We start from the raw sequence: 23765 nt of genomic DNA, 5'->3' as shown, positions 1-23765 counted from the left end.
CTCTGCCTTTAGGAACAATGAGTAACAAACTAACTTTTCAATGGTACTCATTTCCTGATCTGTTGGCCCTACCATACCTCACATTTTCTTCGAATATAATATATTTTAAAACAATAGTGATAGTGAATATAGATAACTCCTTTAGGGCATTTTGGTGTAAAGAATAGAAAAATGGGAGGTAAGCTGAAGGGGAATATCGGAAAAGATGTGGCAACACGTTTGCATGCCACACTGCTGATGGTAATGATCTTACACAAAGGGGGAAAGTCATGACTTTGCTTTAGTGGGGGGTGGAGGGGGGAAGGGGATCCAGTGCAGAAATGGAATAACTGGTCTTAGGTGTGTGGACAGGTCATCTATTTTAACAGGAGGGAGGGCAAAGTGCAGATGGTTAGATTCCGTGGTCAAAATGTGGAAATTCTCTTTTGTTTGCTTCTATTTTCTTGGTCAAATATGAAGCAAGACTACCAGCTAGGACTGGGCTGGGGAGCACTATGGAGGAGATGTGAGGATCCAGGAAATGTGACTTAGAGAAAGGCAGTCAGATTTGTTCAGGGTGAGATAGTAAGACTGCCAGGCAACACCAAGAACCCAATTGAGGTTCGGGGTCACAAAATTTAGGTGAGATGAGTTAGCCTGAATGTGTGGCTTTTTTTTTTTTTTTAAAGATTTTATTTATTTATTTGACAGACAACAGGTAGGCAGAGAGGCAGGCAGAGAGAGGAAGGGAAGCAGGCTCCCTGCTGAGCAGAGAGCCTGATGTGGGGCTCGATCCCAGGACCCTGGGATCATGACCTGAGCCGAAGGCAGAGGCTTTAACCCGCTGAGCCACCCAGGCGCCCCGAATGTGTGGCTTTTATAAGAAAAGGATGTGGAGTAAACAGAGTTTAAAATTTTATTTAATTTTAGACTTGTAACTTTAGAACAGTTTTACATATACAGAAAAATTGTAAGATACTACAGAGTTCCCGTATAACCCACACTTAGTTTCCACGGTTACTAACAGTTGACTCTGGGATGGTACATTTAATGGCCAGTATGGATACATTATTACCAATAGTCCATACTTTATTCAGATGACATTATTATTATTATTATCATCATCATCATCATCATCATCGTTATCATTTTACCTGATGTATGTTTTCTGTTCCAAAATCCCATCTAGACTACATCACATTTAGTTGTCATGTCTATGTAGCAAGTCCTCTTGCTTATGGGATTTTCTTAGACTTTCCTTGTCTTTGATGACCTTGACAGTTTTAAGGAGTCTTGATCAAATATTTTTTTTTTTTAAAGATTTTATTTATTTATTTGACAGAGAGAGATCACAAGCAGGCAGAGAGAGAGGAGGAAGCAGGCTCCCTGCTGAGCAGAGAGCCCGATGCGGGGCTTGATCCCAGGACCCCGAGATCATGACCTGAGCCGAAGGCAGAGGCTTAACCCACTGAGCCACCCAGGCGCCCCTTGATCAAATATTTTGTAGAATGTCCTCCATTTGGGATTTGTCTGATGTTTTCCCCATGATTAGACTAGGGTTATGGGTTTTTGGAAGGAAGACTACAGAAGTAAAATGCCATTTTCATCATATATCAAGGGTATAAAATATTAATATGACTTATCTCTATTGATGTTGACCTTGATCACCTGGATGCAGTAGTGTTTGTCATGTTTCTTTACTGTGAAGTCACTGCTTTTAACCACCCCCCTTTCCAAACTGTACTCATTGGAAAGAAGTCACTATGTGCAACCCTTACTTAAGAGGCAGGAAGTTATATGGTTGCATATATACAAAAGTTATTTGGATTCTTCTGCACAACAGATGTGTCTATTCTCCTCCATTTCCAATCATTTATTTACATCAGTATGCAGTCATGGATATTTACTTTATACATTGGGTTATAATCCAATATTACTTTATCTTATTGCTCAAATCATTCCAGCTTTGACCATTGGGAACCCTTTCAATTAATTACTGTGTCTCTTTGACATACCCCTATCATTATGGGTTCTTTATTTCTATTTTGAGCACTTCCTTACTTTCTGACACTCAAAGATGTTCAAGGGTCGTTTTACATATTTCCTGTTCCATCCTAGAAATAGCTATTTATCCAGAGCTATTGTTTTACATTTATTTTTATACTTTTAGCTTTAAAATATTCAAGAAATAAATGTACAGCTCACCAAGTTATTACAAGGAACACAGCCTCCCAGTACTGTGTCGGAGCTGGCTCGCACAGTCCCCTCAGAGCTGTTTGTGCAATTTCTCCCCAGTTCCACAGACAATGACATCATGTTGGTAGCTTGAAAATTGGCCATGGTGGTAGTGTTTACATGATGGAAATCAGGAAATGCTACAAGTCCAGGCTTTCTTTTCCCCCTGGAGATCCAGTTGTTAAATACCAACACACCACTGCTTGCAACTACCACCCAAGTCAAAAAGTAAAACCACAAGCTAATAAAAAAAAATGCTGCCAGCCATCCCAGTAACCCCTCTGTATGCCCCATCATAACCCTCTCTATCCAAAAGTAACCACTACCCTGACTTTTATAGTAATCACTTCTGTGTGTGTGTGTGTGTGTTTATGTGTGTGTGTGTTTAATGGTTTTTATAACCCAGTGTCCATCCCTAGACACTATGGTTAATATCACACCTTATTTTTACCGTGCTGTGTATTTTAAAGTCTTTAATCTGCAGATTTCCTCTCTATCCCGTTTTTTTTTTTTTTTTCTTTACAAATTATCTGTTGAAGCCTGTGACCCATTTTATCTGTAGACTTTCCCTGGTCTGGATTTTGCTGATTACATACTGATGGTACAGTTCAACATATTTTTTTGTGCTCCAATTATTTCAAATTGACATTGATAGAATATTCCACTTAACAACAACACCATACACATTCTCTTCAAGTGTCTGTGGAATATATCAAGGAGACCAAATCCAGAAAACAAACTTCAACAAATGTAAAAAAAATTGAAACCAAACAGAGTATGTTCTCTGATCATAATATAATTAAGCTAGAAAAGAATAACAAAAAGATAACAGTAAAACCTCCAAGCACTTGGCAACCAAATTACACACTTGAAAATAATCCCTGTTTCAAAGGCAAAAGTCTCAAAGGAAATTAAAAAAACAACATTGAATTGATATGCATACAGCATATTCAAAATTTGTGAGATACAGGTAACATAGTGCTAAGAAGGAATTTGTAACACTAAATGCTCACATTATAAAATAAGAAAAACCTCAGATCAATGGTCTACATATTCCCCTCAAGAACTTAGAAAAAGAAGAGCAAAATAAACCCAAAAGAAGCTTAAGAAAGAAATAAAAAGAGATAGAAAACAATGAAATTATAAGCAAAAAAGTAATATAGAAAATCAACAGAACAGGGGCGCCTGGGTGGCTCAGTGGGTTAAGCCGCTGCCTTCGGCTCAGGTCATGATCTCGGAGTCCTGGGATTGAGCCCCACATCGGGTTCTCTGCTCTCTCGGGGAGCCTGCTTCCTCCTCTCTCTCTGCCTGCCTCTCTGCCTGCTTGTGATCTCTCTGTCAAATAAATTTAAAAAAAAAAATCTTAAAAAAAAAAAAGAAAAGAAAATCAAGAGAACAAAATCAAGCTCTCTGAGATCAAAAAGATTGACAAACTACAAGAAAGACTGACATATAAAAAAGAAGATACAACTTATCAATACCAAGATTGAAACAAGGAATATTACTACAGATCCTACAAACATAAAAAACATAATAAGATATACTACAAACAATCATGTATGTATAAATTTGGCAAATTAAATGAATAGACCAATTCCTCAAAAAACAAATTACCATAATTTCACCCAATATGAAATGCATAATTTGAATTGCTCTATAAGTATTAAGGAAATTGAACTATTAATTTAAGGACTTTCCCAAAAGAAATCTTGAGTCACAGATGGCTTCTTTGGAGAATTCTCCTAAAGGTTTAATGAAGAATTAGCACCAAAATCTGCATAATCTATACCAGAAAATACAAGAGGAGGGAACAATTTCCAATTCATTTATGAAATCAGTATTACATTGATACCAAAACCAAAGACAGTACAAGAAAAGCAAACTATAGACCAATATTCCTCATGGACATTGATACAAAAATCCTTAACAAAATATTAACAAATAGAATTCAGCAACATATAAAATAATTGTACACCATGACCAAGTGATGTTTATTCAAGGAATGCAAGGCTAGTTCAATATTTGAAAGTCGAGCAATGTCATCCATCATATCAACAGGCTGAATAAGAAGTCAAATCAGCACATTAATTGATGCAGAAAAAAAATGGAAATATTCAAGATTTATTCATAATAAAACTCCTTACAAATTAGGAATAGAGGGTAACTTCCTCAACTTAATAAAGTGCATTTACAAAAATCTACACTTAACAGTATACTTAATGGTGAAAGGCTGAATGTATTTCTCTTAAGACTGAGAACAAGGCAAGGAGGTCTGTTCTTCCACTCTTACTCAAAAAATGCTGAAAGTTCTAGCCAGTATAATAAGGCAAGAAAAGAAAAGTCATAGAGATTAGAAAGGAAGAAATAAAATTGTTCCTATTTGCTGATATCATGTTTATTATCTATGCAGAAAAATCTCAAAAACTCTAAAAACCTCCTAGAATTAGTGAGTTCAGCAAGTTTATAAGATACAAGATAAACATACAAAAATCAATTGTATTCCTATATACTAGCAATGAACACATGCGCACCAAAATTAAAAATACAATCCCAGGGGCGCCTGGGTGGCTCAGTGGGTTAAAGCCTCTGCCTTCGGCTCAGGTCATGATCCCAGGGTTCTGGGATCGAGCCCTGGGCCTGCATCGGGCTCTCTGCTCGGCGGGGAGCCTGCTTCCTCCTCTCTCTCTCTGCCTGCCTCTCTGCCTACTTGTGATCTCTGTCAAATAAATAAATAAAATCTTTAAAAAAAAATACAATCCCATTTACAGTCACTAAAAAAAAAGCAATATTTACATGTAAATCTTAAAAAAACATGTACAAGATTTGTTTGTTGGAAACTATAAGACATTGACAAAAGAAATCAAGGTAATGCCAAGTGACAAGTATTTTTCCAGTACAACCTAAACCTTGACTCAGAGGTTTTGATATGACATATTCTCCTTTTCTGGACCTTTTTTAGGTAGGTTGCAAATTCAGTTTGGATTTCTTCATTAGTTGAAAGAATATTTAGGATGATATTTCTTATTTTTCAAGTAGTTATATGTTTTATAAAGTCATAATTTTATTATTTATTTCTAACTTTATTAAGAGTCTGTGATCTTAACATTAATACTTTAAAAAATGTGTTTATTTTTTTCTTTTTGAAAAAATGCATGAAAGATTTTGTGATACATGGACATACATACATGTGTGTATGTGTTCCTTTTTCAAATGATAAAGTTTCATTTAATATACACATCAAGGTCGATTATATTATTTGCTGACCTTTCTTATTTTTGTCTTCTATTCTGAGAGAATTATTACTCTCATTATTTAAAAAGATTTTTATTTATTTATTAAACAGAGAGAGAGTACAAGCAGGGGGAGTAGCAAGCAGAGGGAGAGGGAGAAACAGACTCCCCGCTGAGCAGGGACCCCCCCCCCCCCCCACCCAATGCAGGACTCAATCCCAGGCCCCTGAGATCATGACCTGAGCCGAAGGTAGCCCCTTAACCGACTGAGACACCCAGGCACCCTATTACTCTCATGTTAATATAATTTTTAGAATGAAGCTCTTGCATTTCTAATTGCCATTTATATATTTAGCCGCCATTTTTTTGGAGCAACACCTTTATAAGTACTATATCTTGTTCTTAAAATTATGTATTATTACTGTATGTCCTTGTTTTTCCTTTTTGAAGATTTTAATCTTAAATCTATGTGTTCTGATAAAAATGATGCCACTTGTGATGACTTTTTTGCTTGTACTTAATATCTAGTTCTCATCCCATTTTTTCTTTTTCCTAAGAGTTACAGCTCTAATCTGTAAAATGAGGATGATAAAACATGCCCTACTTTTGTGAGCATTAAGGAAGATAATGTTGTGGGAGTGTTTATAAACCATAAAGAACACCAGATATATGGGGCATCATTTCCCCTACTGGTGGGCCTACTAATCCACCTACTTTGTTGTTGTCTGACTTTGAATGTACATTACTGGGAGGATCAGATCCGCTTTATCATTCATCATCTATCTATTTCTATACCTACCCGCTTGTCTTTTTATCTGTCCATCCTGAATATCTTTCTAACCAATTTAGTTATTAAGCAGTGGGCTGGTTGTTCCAACATATATAAATAACTACACCACTCAATTGCTAATTTTCACTCCAGACACCAGGAAGAATATTTATATCATTATTATTATTATGGAACCCATGAATAAAAAATACATTGACTTAATTTTTATTTTCCTACTATTAATGTCTAAAAACAGGTACAGAGTTAAAAAAAAAAAACAGCTACTGTGAAACACCAAATAAAGAATACTCAGGTAGAGGATTAAATGTGGGAAATTACAATAAATTTACAAGCAGTCACATGATGAAACACTTTTGAGCACAACTTCCATTGGCACCCCCCTGCCTTTGAAAAATGAGTAAAATTACAGACTCAAAATTTGTCGTTTCTTTCTTACTGTGTTTCTATCTTGTCGAGAGACACTTCTTGCTACATCATCATCCTAGGTCCTTCTTAGTTTCCTGTATCCTCCTGGATATTAATAAAGGAAAGTCCTGGGGTGCCTGGATGGCACAGTTAGTTAAGCATCAGACTCTTGATTTCAGCTCAGGTCATGGTCTCCGGATCATGGGATTGAGCCCATGTTAAGCTCCACACTCAGCAGGGAATCTGCCTGAGATTCTTTCTCAACTCCCTCTGCTTCTCCCCGACTCCCTGTTCTCTCCCTCTCTCTCTCTCTGTAAAATAAATCAGTCTTAAAAAAAAAAAAAGGAAAATCCATTTATTTCTAATCCTGCTTTATCCCTTGGTTTTAAGTGTGTTTGTTTCTTTCTTCAGATTTTATTTATTTATTTATTTATTTATTTGACAGAGAGAGAGAGAGAGAGGGAACACAAGCAGGGGGAGTGGGCAAGGGAGAAGCAGGCTCCTGCAGAGCCTGCAGCGTGGGGCTCAATTCCAGGAACCTGGACTCATGACCTGACCTGAAGGCAGACGTTTAACAACTGCACCACCCAGGCTCCCTTTAAGTGTGTTTCTTGTAAACAACATATATGTTTTAAAAGTTCCCTTGTGACAGTGTATGTATTCCTCATTTTTATAGGTTTTATGAACTTAAGATTAATTTCCTTCTTTTTCACTTATTAATTTGTTTCATTTCCATTAACTAGTTCCATTTAGCCAGTCCTTTCCCAACACTCAGAATCAAACATTTCACCACCGTTCTATGACAAGAAACTTTAGCTGTTTCTCTTAGGTTTTAATAGAAAATATATTCTTTTTTAAGAAGTCTTTTGTTTAGTAATTCATACAATTCACATTTAATATCATAACTGGATAATGTAATATTTCTAACTTATTTTAATATCAGCTATTTATCTCCCTTTTCTTTTTTCCCTTCCTTACTCTTATTTACTTTGTCAAGTTTCTCCCTCCACTAATTTCAAAAGCTATTTTCCTTTCCAGTGCTCCTAACAGTTGCCACCCTGATCTTGAAATCATAATCAAAATGTTTTCTCATTATAACAATAGAGCAAAATAATACATGTTACCCTAAGATACTTTCTTAACCTCCTCCCACCAACAAAACCTATAGATGCCTTTCCAGTGCCTTCTCTCCCTGACTGACTTCTGGCCATGCTGAAACAGTTTAAAATATCTAGGCACAGGCTAAAATTATTCTTCCTTTTCAAGAATACTAACCTAAGTTATATTATGACCTCTGAGTGACATTCTCATCATCCATAATAGGACCTATTGCTCACCATGTTTTTCTCTGCTCCTCATCTCATGCTTGAATGTTTGAATTTAGAGTTAGAGGGCCTTTTCAAGTGTTTTCCTCAGATAGGTTACATGGCTCTTGTATTTTCTGAATCCTTGCACATTGGAACAAGGCTAGAGAATGTGTCAAGCTAGTGAGGGAACTGCTGGCATCTTCAGAAAGTGCCTTCCTGGCTGTTCATTCTAAGCCAGAAATTCTAATACAAGATGCTGCAGTTGAAATGGGCTCCCCAATGTCAATAATGGTAGGTTATCAAGGTCACAGCTTGTTATTTCCAATAACTTATGGCACAGTAGAGAGAGTAACCAGAAATATTTGTCCCGCAGATACACTGGGCTGTGTTAATTATTTATGTAGTTCTTAAGTATTAACTAGATGAGCCAAGTAAGGCCTTTGTTTAATTTCTTTAACAACTAGGGTCTTCATGTGATGAACAAGTTCCTGACTTGAACCACTCAATGGCAAATGATCCAATTCCAGACCCAGCTCTCCTTGAAGGAACAGGAAGGGAACCACCAGTCCCTCTGGGGCAATGATGTCATTGTTTGATGCACTCTGTCTGCCACAAACACATAATGATGATGGATAACGCTATAGGAGAATAGACATGGTCTGACTCAAAGACAAAATAAAGGTCTCTAGAAAACCATACACAGTAAAGAAACGCAAAGCGGTGAGTGGCGCTGAAACCACATGTTGTCTGGGTCTTGGATTCAGAGATTAGCAGTGTCTGTAAGCCATTTGAATCCTAGGTAAGTTGGGGATGAATCTGAAAATTTAATACTTAGATTGGGGGATAAAAGTCAGGATCCTGCTTGAAGTCAGGAGCTAGAGGGGAGATAACTCCTCCTCCATAAAGGCTGCTACCATGTAGGGCTATGGGTTTATGGAACTGGGGAGGCTAGAGCGATGGGCAAACACAACCATCTTTGGGACCAGGAACCAAATCATGTTCAAGAGATGAACCTGTGATGTTGCCAATTAAGCATCATGTCACAGTAGCTCAATAAGACTATATAAGAACTATTGTGGACCAGGGGTCAGATGGAAGGGAACTTAGATGGAGACAACTGTAAAACTAGCAGAGGGGTCTAAGAAAGGGGGGGGGAAGTAGAGAAAAATGAACAAACCTCAAATATCTCACTCAAAATGAGACTGTTAGTCAAATCAGAAAACACATGAAGAAATCGAATATGGAGAAAGAAATAAAATTGTTTTTATGAAACAGTCTAGCAAAAACTTTAAATGTACTGGATGATTGGTAGTCAACATTTCCGGTTATTTCTTGCATCCTTAAATGTAGTGGCTGAAAACAATAGCAGCAACGATGTATCTGTTTTCTTCATGAGTCTGCAATTGGGCCAGCTTGTGGTTGGAAAACTGAGGAATGGTCCCATCTAGAGGTCCACTCACTTTCATGTCAGGTATCTGGATTGGGAACAAACAACTGGGACTGGAACGTCTGGCGCTCTTTGTACTCCAGTGTTTTCATGTGGTTTTTATGCAGGGCAACTTCTAGGCAGCTGGATTTCTACAAGCCAGCTCAGGACACCCAAAGTGTGTGTCCTAAGAGGGGGACTGAACCAAGGGAAGGCTATATTTTTATGCCCTAGCCTTATAGATCTTCCAGCAACATTTATGCTGCGTTCTTAGTGACTCATTAAGACTTACTAAGGTCATTACGGTTCAAGTGAAGGGGAATTAGATCTCATCTTTTGACAGAAGGATGTCAAAGATTTTGTGGGCTTGTTTTAAATCTGCCACAGTCAACTCACTGGCCTCAATTTATTTACTTTTTCCCCATGTGCAAATTGCATGTCATCTCCCCAAATTCCCTAAAAGTTTTATCTGTTATAGAAGAGACTCAGGTTTGAGGTCCAGAGTCTTGTTTTCTAAATTTGGCTCAGGTATGGGGGAGGCTCCTTGGGGATGGTGGCTCCAATGCTGCTCCTGACTCAGCACCTCAAGTACAGCTTCTATTAGTCTGAGATCTGGGAACTAAACACCCCACATACAATGGTGGGACAGGTATAGAATAACTGCTGCATGAGAAACTAATTCTCATTCGTAACAAGGAACAGTAAGGAGCACACAGGACTCACTGGTCTGTACAGTTCTGAAGCCCAGCTAGGCACATGTGCCTTGACTAGACTCAGCCCACCATGTGGCATGATTCACCATAGCTCTGGGTCGTGGTTCTGCCTTCTGAGTTGGACTTCCTTCTCCATAAACAGAGCCATGTTGGCAGCCGAGGAATTTTGGCAGCCTGCTTCTTGCCCATAGAGTCTTGAAAGTAAAAGGGTCTCTTCATTTTGTACTGCCTCTGTTCCTTTCAGTCCATGTTGATACAGTTCCTTTAAAACTTTTTGGGTTTTTTTTTTTTTTAATCAACTTTTAGAAATCCACCCCCAGAAATCTCAATGATGGGGCTTCAAATGAAGCTGCTGAGAGACAACAGACTCAAGATTCTTAGAAGTCCTACAATTTAATGGAGAGCATCTGTGAGACACACACTTAAAATCCTTCTTCCTTTTGCACTACCCCCCTACCCTTTCATTCCATGCTGATACAATTCTTTTTAAAAACATTATAGATTTCCTGGGAATCAATCTACAAAACTCAGTCCATTAAAAATATTACAGTCACAAGTGTCATTGAGTTGGCTTCCACTTGGGCTGCTGAGAGAAAACACTGAAGATTCTTAGAAACCCTATGGTTTAATGCAGAGGTTCTTTGGGGGCACACCCTCAAGATCCTTAGATGGCATTTAGTCTGGTTAAGTCTTTTTTCAGAGGCACTGTTGTCGATCTTTCTGAGGTATTAACAAGGGACTTGGAGTCCTACTTTGGATTTGATTCTCTCTCATTTTGTGGTAATTTGTTATAGCAGCCATAGAAAACTAATCCGGTTATCAAGTCTCTTTAGTTTTTCTTAATCTGAAACAGTTTCTCAGTCTTTTTTGGCTTTGACACTTTTGGGGGGTATTTTGTTGAACATCCCTCAATTCAGGTTTGTCTGATATTCCCCATGACTAAATTCAAGTTATAAAATTGTGGCAGGAATATCAGTGAAGGAAAATGCCTTGTGTTCTTCTCAGTGTAGTCTATTGATTTGTCCCATTACTGATGAGCTTAAATTTGATCAATTACAGACTGTTGATTTGTTACATTACTGATGAGGTTAACTCTGATCAGTTGTTGAAATTGGTGTATACTTGATTTCTCTATTGTGAAGATATTCTTTTTTGTAATTAATAAGTATTTTGTGGGAAGATATTTTAATCCTGTATAAATAAGCTGCTTCTCATCGATACTTAGCTTACTAGTTTATACCTGTTGTTGTTTCTCTTGTGAAGTACTTATCACTATGGTAGTTGCCAGTTAATAGTTTTTGAATTTCATCATTCTTTTTCTCTAGTTATTAGGTGGAATCCCACTTCTCTACTTATTTATATTTATTCATTTAATTTTTACCATCATGACCTTTTATGTTCTCTTATTCCATGGGTTCCAATCTGTTACTCTGTGTGTGTTTATTTATTTACTTTTGCTCCAATTTTCCCAATTAAACCAGTGGGTGCCACTTCAGGGTGGCTCCTATGTCATTTTCATATGTTCCATATTATCCTTTGACCCTTACCTTACTTTCTGGTACAAGATGTTCTAGGACTGTCTTGTACTTTCCTTGCTTCAAGTCCTAGAAGCAGGCCAAAGAGCTTCGGACTGGTTAGTGGAGAATGGTACTTAGATATCAAGATCTGGTTATTAGTATGCTCACTGCTTCTAAACCTTCTCAGAGGCAGAGTTAGGAAATAGTATACGTGTGTGTGTGTGTGTATTTATTTGCGCATATATGTCTTTATATTACTCATGTACATGCACACTGATGTTTTATGTCTTTTAGGAACAATATATACCCCTGAGAATATTAATTAAGGGATTAAAAATTATTTTCTGTTCCTCATTGCCTTTTTTCACCTGAGTTTTCTTTCCTTTTTTTTTCTTTTTATTTTCTTTCTTTCTTTCTTTCTTTCTTTTTTTTTTTTTTTTTTGCCATTTTGATCACTGTGTCTTCCATGTGGGGAGTTTCCTGAAATGTCCAATGGTCACTGACTGTCATGCCATATTTAAGAGTCATTCACAAGGGATTTCTTGTTTTCTATAATGATGAAATACTTCTTTCAGACCAACCTTTCTATGAAAACAACTATAGATATTGGAGAAAAGTATAAAAATATCTTCTTAGAAGCAACATAAATGGGAATACACATAGATACAATTGTTTTGGAGAGGAATTTACAGAATCAACAAAACTACACATGCACTTACATTTGGCCCATCAATCCAAATTCTAGAATTTACTTTGACAGATATACCTCGACAACACGAAAATGTAATAACTTCATGATCATTTGTAATTGTAAAATATGGGAAACAATCTAAGTACCCACATATAGGAGAGAGATTAAATAAGCTACACCACATCCACACAAATACTATGTAGTAAAATAAATAATAAGGGTGATTTCTATCAACTGATAGGGAGTGATATCCTGGATATATTGTTCATTGAAAAAGCAAAATGCAGATCAGTATATATCTATAATATACCATTTATGTGAAGAAAGGGAGATAGGGAGATATACATGTGTCCACTTATTCATGAAAAAAAAAAGAGAGAGAGAAAAGAAACTTAGGGATAATAGACCAGAGACTAATGAGACTGTTTTCTAAGGCTAATGGGTGGAAATTGGGTGGAAAGCATGAGGGCACTGGAATAGAAGTGATGACAAAGGGGCATTTCTTTGATTTACTTTTTAATATGTTCTGAATTTTAGAACTATGTTAATGTTTCACATACTTAAAGAAAATATTAACAAGGGTGGGAAATAATAAAAAAACAGAACACAGAAACAAATGAACTTAAATATATTCTAAATGGATAACATGACCACACTGAAAGGGCATGAGGGATAACTTTGAACACAGTATTTTGAATATATGCCCACAGACTAAAGACCACAAGAACTATAAACAAATATTGTGCTCTAGTTAGTAAGTGTGGGTGAGCAATTATGAAACTACTTTATATGTATTCCTTAACTGGATAAGTAAATATATTGTGGATAATGAGAGCCTGGTTTTTCACTGTTGGAGAAAGCAGTTAAACATGAAAAATGCTAGACTGAATTCTGAGTTTTTGGGTTGAAATTTTTGGATGCATAACTGTAAGCTGATGGAAAATATCTATCTATCTACATACACACACACATACACACACACACACACACACTTTTCATATATCCAGAGGAAAGAAAACTTTAGGCCAATATCTCTCATGAACACAGACACAGAAATCCCTAACAAAATATTAGCAAATCAAATCCAGTAATATATAAAAAAGGATACCACCTCACAATCAAGTATGGTTCATCCTAGGAATACAAGGCTGGTTTGACATTCAAGATTAATCACTATAACTCCCCATAGTACTATACTAAATAAGTAAAAACATCATTGTTTGGCATATGGACATCCAATTATTCCAGCATTACGTGGTTATTTCTGGCCTCTCTGTTCTGTTCTGTTGACCTGTGCCGCTCATTTATCAGTAAATGCAAAACAGGCATTCAACATAGCATCTATTCATAATATTTTAAAAAATCATACAAACTAGAAATAGACAGAGCTTCCTTAACCTAATAAAAGGTCTTCAAGAAAACCCTACAAATAACATTATATTTGATGATGAGAGACTGAATGCTTTCTCCCTAAGATATAGAACAAGGCAAAGATGTCCTCAATTACTGCTTCTATTCAATACCATACTGGAAATCCTAGTTTGTACAAGAAAAAGAAAAGACATAGTGACTGGAAAGCAAGAAATAAAACTGTCTTTATTCATAGATGATCATAGAAAATCCCCCAAATCTACACACACACACAAAATCCCCTGGAACTAATAAGTGAGTTTAGCAAGGTCAGAAGAAAAAAAGTTAAAGTTTTGTGTATTCTTATACATCACCAATGACTAACTGGATTTTGAAATTTAAAAAAGTACCATTTATAATAGTAGAAAAAAGTAGTGACTAAAAAAATGTGCAGAATTTGTATGCAGAAAACTACAAAGTAGCAATAAAAAAAACCCCAAAAGATGATCTGGATAATTAGATCTATACCCTGGTTCATACATTATAAGACTCAGTATTTGAAAGATGTCTATTCTTGTTAACTTGATTTATATATTCAATATAATCATAATCAAAATCCAAACAAGCTCTTTAGTAGATATTAATAAGCCAATTCTAAAATGTACACAATCTACACAATGTATACAAAAACAAAAGGAATAGCCAAGATAACACCGAAAAGGAAAAATATACTTGGAAGACTCACATTTCCTGATTTTGAGACTTTTAAAGGAATTATAACACTATGATGCTGGTAAAAAAGAGAGCGGCACAGGTCAACAGAACAGAACAGAGAGGCCAGAAATAACCACGTAATGCTGGAATAATTGGATGTCCATATGCCAAACAAAAGAAGAAAAGGATCTCGGTACATAACTCACATCTTATACAAAAATTAAATAGAAATGGACCATAGACCTCCATGTAAAACATAACAATACACAACTTTTTTTTTTTTAAGATTTTATTTATTTATTTGACAGAGAGAGATCACAAGCAGGCAGAGAGGCAGGTAGAGAGAGAGGAGGAAGCAGGCTCCCCGCTGAGCAGAGAGCCAGATGTGGGGCTCGATCCCAGGACCCTGAGATCATGACCTGAGCCGAAGGCAGCGGCTTAACCCACTGAGCCACCCAGGCAACCCAACAATACACACCTTTTAAAAGAAATCTAGGAGAAAATCTGCCTCATGCAACAATCCACAAAGGAACAAATACATAATCTGGATTTTATAGAAGTTGAAAACTTTCTCTCTTTCAAAGACACACTTAAAATGATTAAAAGATAGTCACAGACTGAGAGAAAATATATGCAAAATACCTATCTGATAAGGGATTTCTGTCCAAAATATATATAGAACACTTAGGATTCAATAATAAGAAGATAATGAGTCTAGTAAAAACCAAAAGGTCCAGTTTAAAAAATGGGCAAAGGCTCTGAACAGATATTTTATTAAAAATGATAGATGCCAATAAGCATATGAAAATGTTCCCAACATCATTATCATTGGGAAATGCAAATCAAAACAACCATAAGATTCCAGTTAAAATCCAAACATCCTGTAATACCAAAACACTGGGAAGATATGAGAAAATAGGACCTCTCATTCATTATTCAAGGAAATGAAAAATATGCTACAGCCATTTTGGAAGATGGTATAAAACTTTGTTACTATGTTAATCATATACTTATCATATGATCTAGCAATCATAGAATATTTGCTATCCAGGCAGCTTACCCAGAAAAAAAAACAAAAAAAAACCCTTTATGTTGTAGGCAAAGGCCATACACAATAAACCAAGGAAACACACATAAAATCGAGGAAACTTTTCTAGGGTTTAACAGATTTCATAGCTTTTTCACATGCAGTATTATAAACCAAGGCAAATCAAATTCACTTTCCAAGTTTATTACATTCCCAAGGGCAACTAGAACTCTGCAGTCTTACTGCCTTGATAAACCAGTTACAGAGTTTGAAGGGAAAATAGCAGCTGGAAAGGTGAAGGGGGAGAACCCCAGAAAGAGTGGCATCGAGCAAAAGGCAAATTCTGTGTATAAACTGGTCAGGATTCCTAGCCCTTGAAATAGCCATCTATTTACTGGGCAGACTCCAAACAGTCCCCATTTAAGCTAAAAGAACCTTTGTATCAGTTGCAGCCCACTGGAGAGGAGCCAAATCTCAAACAAACCCAATAATCTTCAGAGAAACATACCAAAATCACAAAATTACTAGAAATACAAAGAAAAAGAAACATGTGAGCCATACATAAGAAAAAAAAAGATTCCCAGAGGCTGACCCTAAGAAGGAGTCATGACTAGAACTAGCAGGAAAAGACATGAAAATCTGTGTTCAAAGGAATAAGAGTAAATATACACCTTAAACAAACAAATAAGAAATCTCCACAGAAAAAGAGAAATTAGAGAAAAGAACCAAATGAAAATTATAGAACTTAAAAATACACTATTGGAATGAGCCATTTCATTAGATGGTCATATAGAGCTACAGAAAATAATAAATGCTCAACTTTGTTGCAAAATACCAGGATATTGTGCTGGGGGTTGCGCAGGTAGGGAGGTAAAAGGATCCTTTCTTGAGGGCTAGGATACAACAGGTGAGTAGGGAAGAATTAGTGCGTTGTGGGGCGTGTTTCAGGGAAGGAACATAGTTGGTATTTTTGTCTACAGATAAAAGGAGAGTTGTGTGTGATGGACTAATAAAGCAGGGAAAACAGGACACTAATGATGAATGGGATGAAAACATACCAAAAAAGATAAAAATTAACAAGAGGAAGAAGTGAAATATATAACAGCTCTATCAAACTCACAAAAATAAGGTAGAAGAAAAAGACAAATAGTCCTAAAATAATATAAATGATGATAACATAATATTACAACATTATACATTACAATGTACAATGTTTGTGATGATATTATAATATTATATAATATTAAATATACTAAGTATAGAATACGATAGAAGGGAATAAAATAAAAAGTCCAAAATATGAAGAACCAAAGACTGAACCAGACAAAGACTGTTAGATTAAGTGAAAAATTAAGAGCCAACTGTGAAGCTGTCACACACACAAAATTAAAGCAAACAAAAAAGTTTGACATCCCAAATGAACTGTGATGGTTTTTGATGGGTCACCTTGGTGGGGTAGAGGATGGAAGGGAGGATGGCAGGAAGGGAGGATGGAAGGGAGGATGGCAGAAGGGAGGATGGTGGGGTAGAGGATGGAAGGGAGGATGGCAGGATGGTGGGGTAGAGGATGGAAGGGAGGATGGGGTAGAGGATGGAAGGGAGGATGGCAGATGGTAGAGGATGGAAGGGAGGATGGCAGATTTCAGTGGAGATAAAAACATCATGAGAGAACCAAAGCAAGCAAGCCCAAACCTGAAGGAAATGAATGATTTTGTGGCAAGTCCAACTACCAGAACTCATCCAAGAATGCCTGGAGGATTTGAAGTGAGCAGTTGTCCCAGTGAAGACGAGAAGGTCAGGTGTAACTGATCAAGCAATGCTTAGAGTTCTCCAAAACTATCAGCAAATGTTTTAAATTCCGAACACTAAAGCCATTGCAGGAGAAAGCAATGCCTGTCATTATTATTATTGAATATCTTCTCAGAGGTTTTGGTAAATACGATAAAACAAGAACATGAAATGACTGGCATGAACATAGAAAATATATAAAAGTATCTTTTCTGTTGATGGTATGAATGTATACTTTAGTAAGCCCAAGAGAACAATGGAGGGAAAAAAAACCCAGTTAGAATAATTGTGCAAATGTGGTTAAGTAGAGATGAAATAAATATTAAAATAAACCAACCACTTTTTAATGTTCTAGTTGTTAAAATCTAGATGTGAAATGGGAAGACAAATTTTAAATTACCTAGGAAAAATTTTAACAAGACAGAGGGCCAACATTAAAAGCCTATTATATTAAAAGACATTAAATAAAATCTTAAAAAATGGAGATGTCTCCCATGTTCTGGATGTCTAATTTTCAATTAGAATCAACAGGTTGTGATGCATAAACAATGAATTTTAGAACACTGAAAAAAATTTAAAAAATGTTAAAAAAAGAATCAACAGGTTTTTTTTTTTTCATAATTGAAAAAAACATTCTTAGACTTCTTATATTGAACAGATGCCTATGAGGATAGCTAAGAGAACCAGGAAGGGCGCCTGGGTGGCTCAGTTGGTTAAGTGTCTGCCTTTGGCTCAGGTCATGATCCTGGGGATTGAGCCCTGGGTGGGGCTTCCTGTTCAGAGATGAGTCTGCTTTTCCTTCTCTGTCTGTCCCTCTCACAGCTTGTTCTCTTTCTCTCTTTCTCTTAAATAAACTTTTTTTTTTTTTAAGAAAAAACAATAGAGGGGAGATTTGCCATATTAGTTATCAGAACCTATGCTAAAGTCACCTTAAGCAAATGGTCTTGGTGTACTAATGGACAAATAAATCAGTGGAATGGAGAATCTACACTTAGATCCCAATTTATACGAGAAGTCAATATATGACAAGTGTGGAAGTTCAGATGAGGACAGGCCAGTCAATGGTGATACCAGCACAGCCATCTCCTCTTCTGCGAGATAGTAAAATTCTACCAGCATCTTACCCATGATATAAAAACAAACAGATTGAAATGTAAATATAAAAATCAAATCAATAAAAAAATCTTATAAGAAAATCTGGGAAGTAAGGGTGATACAGATACTCTTCAATCCAGTTATTCTATTCCTTAGAACCTATCCTGTATACTAAAGCCTGGAAATCTAAAGCCACAGAAGAAAATTTAGTCACGTCTGACAATATAAAAATTTAAAACTTTAAAAATGGTATCTATGACATCTTTTGGTACCAAAGGCATGAAAAAACAATATTGCTGGAAAAAGCTTATAATGCAGATGGAAAAATGTTAATTTCTCTATTATACAAAGCAAACTTACAGATTGACCAACAACAAACATCTTGTGAAAATGAGCAAAGGGTGTATGGATAGCAAGAGCAGAGGCAAAAACCCAAATGAATGAAAAGATCTTCAAATTTACTAGTAAGCCAGGGAAATGTAAATTAAAGTAACAATTAAAATATCTCTTTACTCCCATCAGACAAGAGAAACTGTAAGGAAACCTAATGCCTGTTACTTACTGGTTGGAAAAGTGAGCGATGGCGTTTTTAGGTATTGCTGTAGGAACAAGAAGTGTTATAGCAACTGAAAAATAAAACGTTTTTGGAAAGCAATCTGGCAACATCCTTTAAAATTAAGATTTCAAATACTCTTCAACCCCTTCTGAGAGTTTGTCCCATGGATCAATTAATAAGGAAATATGATCATGAATGCTTACTAAAGCATGGTTCATAAGTGTTCAAGACGAGGAAACAAAAAGATTGCCCATCATTTGTATTCTTATAAAACACCTAAGCAAATTCATTTAAATATATTTGTAGGCAATGCTTAATTTTAATGTATTAGATACAATTCATAAGTTTTGATGAGTTGCATTAGTAATGTTTGTTTGGAAAATTTTGTTGATTATACTTACAAATTTTATAGCTAGGTGAGAACTTGCACCAATGCACCAATGCATTCCTCTTACGCCCCCACATTCCTTGGCATATTCCCAGATCCTAATAATGAAGAAAGTGACATTATGGTAGTAACCTCCATCTGGAAAAATAAGCACATATAAACAGCAACTTAGAGAAGAATAAATACATATAAAAATGCTCACCTTCATCCAACAGTTAGAAAAAAGTAAACACACGTAAATTGGTGTTACTGTTTTGGAGAGCACTCTGGCAATATTTATCAGAATTTAAGAAGTTTGGGAGAACTCAAAATTCTGCAAGGCCTGTTGAAATATCCTACTATGGGAGGGGTGGGGATGCATTGTTTGTTTTTAGTGACTCAATACGTGATCAATTTTGAAGTCCAATAAAAGTTTCAAAAATACACATTTGACATTCACAGGTTCCTAATTCCCTGATGTGCATGCTGCCTCCCTCCTTGAGGGTACCTCTGCCACTGTCCCTCCACACACACTGCCTTGTTTGCTCTTGACATTGACACCCTGGGCTTGCTGGCCATGCTGGGCGCATTAGTAGTCTCTCTCCAAGCTGCACTTGCACCAAAAAATTCAGGAGTTTGGAAGCTGGAACCCCATCAAGATAGTGTGCTTCAGGTTGGATGGGCACCAGGGAGGGAGGGGTATGGAGAAGTGGGGTAGTCCAGGTCATCCCCCAGTTTTCGTTCATCATGAGTGTTATCTCTTCTTCACAATCACAGTGTCTGCTTTTCAAACATTCAAAGTGGGTATGCATACTCTGAAGCAGCATTGGTAGGGTGTTGGGGAACACTGAAGTATGCCTTGGTTGACACAACTGTCCACTTTTGAGACCCAGGACCACATACTGGATGCAAACAAGGAGGTATAGTTTCTTAACAGAATCTGGAGTGTATTTGGGGAGCATTGTGACCAGGAACAGGGAACCCTGGCTTTCACTCCTTGGGAACTAACTCCAATGAATGTGGGCTCCATGGGAATAGAACTTGGTCTTGTCCAATACTGTAGTCCCAGCATGTGGAGCCTGGTGCCATAGTAGATGCTTAATCAACATTTGTAGAATGAATGGATTCTGTTCATCAGGAATCAAACTTGGGCAGGAGGTGCTGACCATACTTAGAGCAAATCCAGTCCCCCCAAACTGAATCACTGTATGGGGTTCCAACCCTGAAATTTATTGAATTTTGATGCCTGAGGGGTAGTCATCATTGGTCCTTCTTCTTCCTAATAGTGAGAATTTGGGGGTCTTTTTATGTTTCTTCAAAAAGTTGTTTCTCCAGTATTCTTTTTGTGCTAAATTGCTTCCGACCAAACTAGACTGCTCCAAATCTTACTCCATAGTACCATGTTATATGGTTTCATGTGGAAGTCTCCAGAGTTTTCATGTGTGATCACACCTTGATATGTAAGCCCTACCCACACACCCAGGTGAGGACATCTGCATTACAGTTGAATTTCTCTTTCAAAAATGCTTACTCACTAGCAAATGATCATAACTTTAAATTTAACCAAATTATTATTATTGTTCACCACTTAAGTATCTTCTGCTTTCTTGAGATGTCCATGTTGATCCCATTATTGCTTCTCTGGGTTATTTGCAGCTTTTTTTTTTTTTAATAATAAGTGAGTAATTTACTTTCTAAATGCTTATGTGCCAGAAGATATATTTTGTTTGAACGTTTGTTTGACAACTCGTTTGGCTTTGCTGGCTTCTATCACTATTTCGGGTAAGTATGATGTCAGTTCTGATTTTCTTTCAAATTGTAGGTTATCTGGGATGGATACTTTTTTTAAAATATTTTATTTATTTATTTGACAGACAGAGATCACAAGTAGGCAGAGAGGCAGGCAGAGAGGCAGGCAGAGAGGCAGGCACCCTGCTGAGCAGAAACCCGCCCAGTACCCTGGGATCATGACCCGAGCGGAAGGCAGAGGCTTTTTAACCCACTGAGCCACCCAGGCGCCCCTGGGATGGATACTTTTTGTTTTTGTTTTCATTTATTCTCATAATTCCCCATATTTTCTTTTTTTTTTTTTTTAAAGATTTTATTTATTTATTTGACAGAGAGAGATCACAAGCAGGCAGAGAGGCAGGCAGAGAGAGAGGAGGAAGCAGGCTCCCTGCTGAGCAGAGAGCCCGATGCGGGGCTCGATCCCAGGACTCCGAGATCATGACCTGAGCCGAAGGCAGCGGCTTAACCCACTGAGCCACCCAGGCGCCCCTTCCCCATATTTTCTTAAGACTGTGGCTTGATCAAAGCCTCCTAGCATTTCTAAAATATTGTTCCATGTATTTTGTTGTTAGTTTGGTGTCAAAATGCTCAGTCCAATTTTCTTGACTTGGTGGAACGGTCTTTTTTTGTAATCTCCTGCACGTGTTGATCTCACGTGTTGGATCTTCTTTCAGCTTGGTGCCAGTGGGTGGGTGGGTGGGATTCTCATCATATTGTTGGAGTACTGTCTCCCCAATACTCAATCCTCACCTTTCTCTCTCCTGGATGCCTGGGTATTGGCTCTCCTGAAACTATAGTGGTTAAGGGTGCAGGCCCTGGGGTCAAATAACCTGGTTTAAACCCTACCACTTCAGGTCACCAGCTCTCCAAGCCTTCACTTCCTCATGTAAAATGAAGATAGTAAGAAGTACTGACAAGGGCAGCAGAGACACGTTTTCATTATCTTCCCAGAATTTGAATTTTAAAGGCAAAGCATGAGACTTTTTTTTTTTTTAAAGATTTTATTTATTTATTTGACAGACAGAAATCACAAGTAGGCAGAGAGTCAGAGAGAGAGAGAGGGGGAAGCAGGCTCCATGCTGAGCAGAGAGCCCGATGCGGGGCTCGATCCCAGGACTCTGAGCTGAAGGCAGAGGCTTTAACCCACTGAGCCACCCAGGCGCCCTCAAAGCATGAGACTTTTAAGAGATTTCTGCTTTGTAGCCTTGCACGTGGTAGTGGCGTATCTCCCAGTCAGCCTACCTGAAATGAAAGCAGAAGGAGCTCTGGGCTATGTGAGGAGACCCCAGGGCCCTGCCTGGTCTAGCTGCATGGCCCCAGGACTAGTCTGTAAAGGCGAGGGGAGAACTTCCAAGGTCTGCTTATTTTTGGAGTTTGGATTTTTTTTTTTTTTAAGGACAAATTGATTTTCACTATGTAGAGTAAGCAAACAAATGGGTTCCCCCCTTCAGTGACTTCTTAGTGGTCTAATTGCAGAGGAGAAAGGGCAAATTAAAGTTTAGATAAGATCGAGGGAAATTTCAAAGGGAGAATTTCTGTTACAAGAACTTGATGAAATAAAATCTAAGAACCCTACCTACTGATGCCTGTTAACTAGTCACACTCCAGAAATTTTAAATAGAGCTAAAGACTCCATGGTCTGAGATTCTGAAGTCCAAATTGATAAGAACTAGAGTTCTCACAGGTTCTTAGTTTGGGTCCATCGTAGGGAAAGCATTTAGAGTGGTTTACTTCTGAAGAAATCATACGTTCTTGTGGAATTTGCTCATTTTGGTGCAAAAGGGCAGAATAAAATGGAAGTTTTGACACAATCTTTGGTGTATCAGATAAACTTTTCTATAGAACAAAGGTAATCCAAGTGATAAAATTATTACTTACAAAACTTTCTTTTAATGATAAGATGGTTGGTGGTTGATTACACTTCAGCCAACAAATATGTGTTATTTGCCAGGTGCAGGGAACTGTGTGAACAGGGTTTTGCCCTCAAGTACTTACAAGAGTTAAAAATATACACATCCTTGAGAAGATCTCAAATGCTGTAATAAATATTCAGAGGGAAAGCAAGTTACCTTTCAGCGGGTGAGACCAGAGAAGGTATGGAATGGAAGAGCCATCATTTAAAAAGGGAGTGGAAGATGGTGAGATTTTGCTATGTGGATTCATAAGCAGGACCATAGAAAGGAAGCATTGCAGGGACAAGTGTAGGCAAAGGGATAGATAAGCAGAGGGAACAGTGAGTTAACATCACACGAAAATCAGAGAAAGAGAAAGAGGAGGCAATGGGCAGACTGCTAAGAATAGATGAGAATTTTCAGGGTCCTTCAAATCATCGTCTGGTACTGACTTCACGCTCTCTTTATCAAGGTACAGTTTAGAGGCAAATATGGAAATAGCATATGAAAGAATTTAAACAGAAGATACAATAGTAGGTAGCACTTTACTTCTGCAAAAGGTAATTGAATTTTGAAAATTGGATGAACTGAACTCATCTGTCTGAAGTCTTTAAACAATATGGTCTTTGAGACCTTTAAAAGGGTGTGTATCTGTGACAACCACTGAGCACCACAGATTCTGGGGTGGGAAAAACTGACATACCTTGAAATCTTAAATAGGGCATGGCTTAGGCTATTAACCTACTTACACAATGAACGTTCCCAGGGCATGAAAATCTGGTTACAGGAGCCTTCTTAGAAATGTCATTAGGGGTGTGCGAATGATAATAACAGATCAATTATGTATTTTTAGAAGCGGGACAGTTTACCAACATCATTCCAATAAGACTACCAA

The sequence above is a fragment of the Lutra lutra genome, chromosome 4 (genome assembly GCF_902655055.1).
Source record: "Lutra lutra chromosome 4, mLutLut1.2, whole genome shotgun sequence".
Classification (NCBI taxonomy): domain Eukaryota; kingdom Metazoa; phylum Chordata; class Mammalia; order Carnivora; family Mustelidae; genus Lutra; species Lutra lutra.
Note: the sequence above shows the minus strand (reverse complement) of the source record.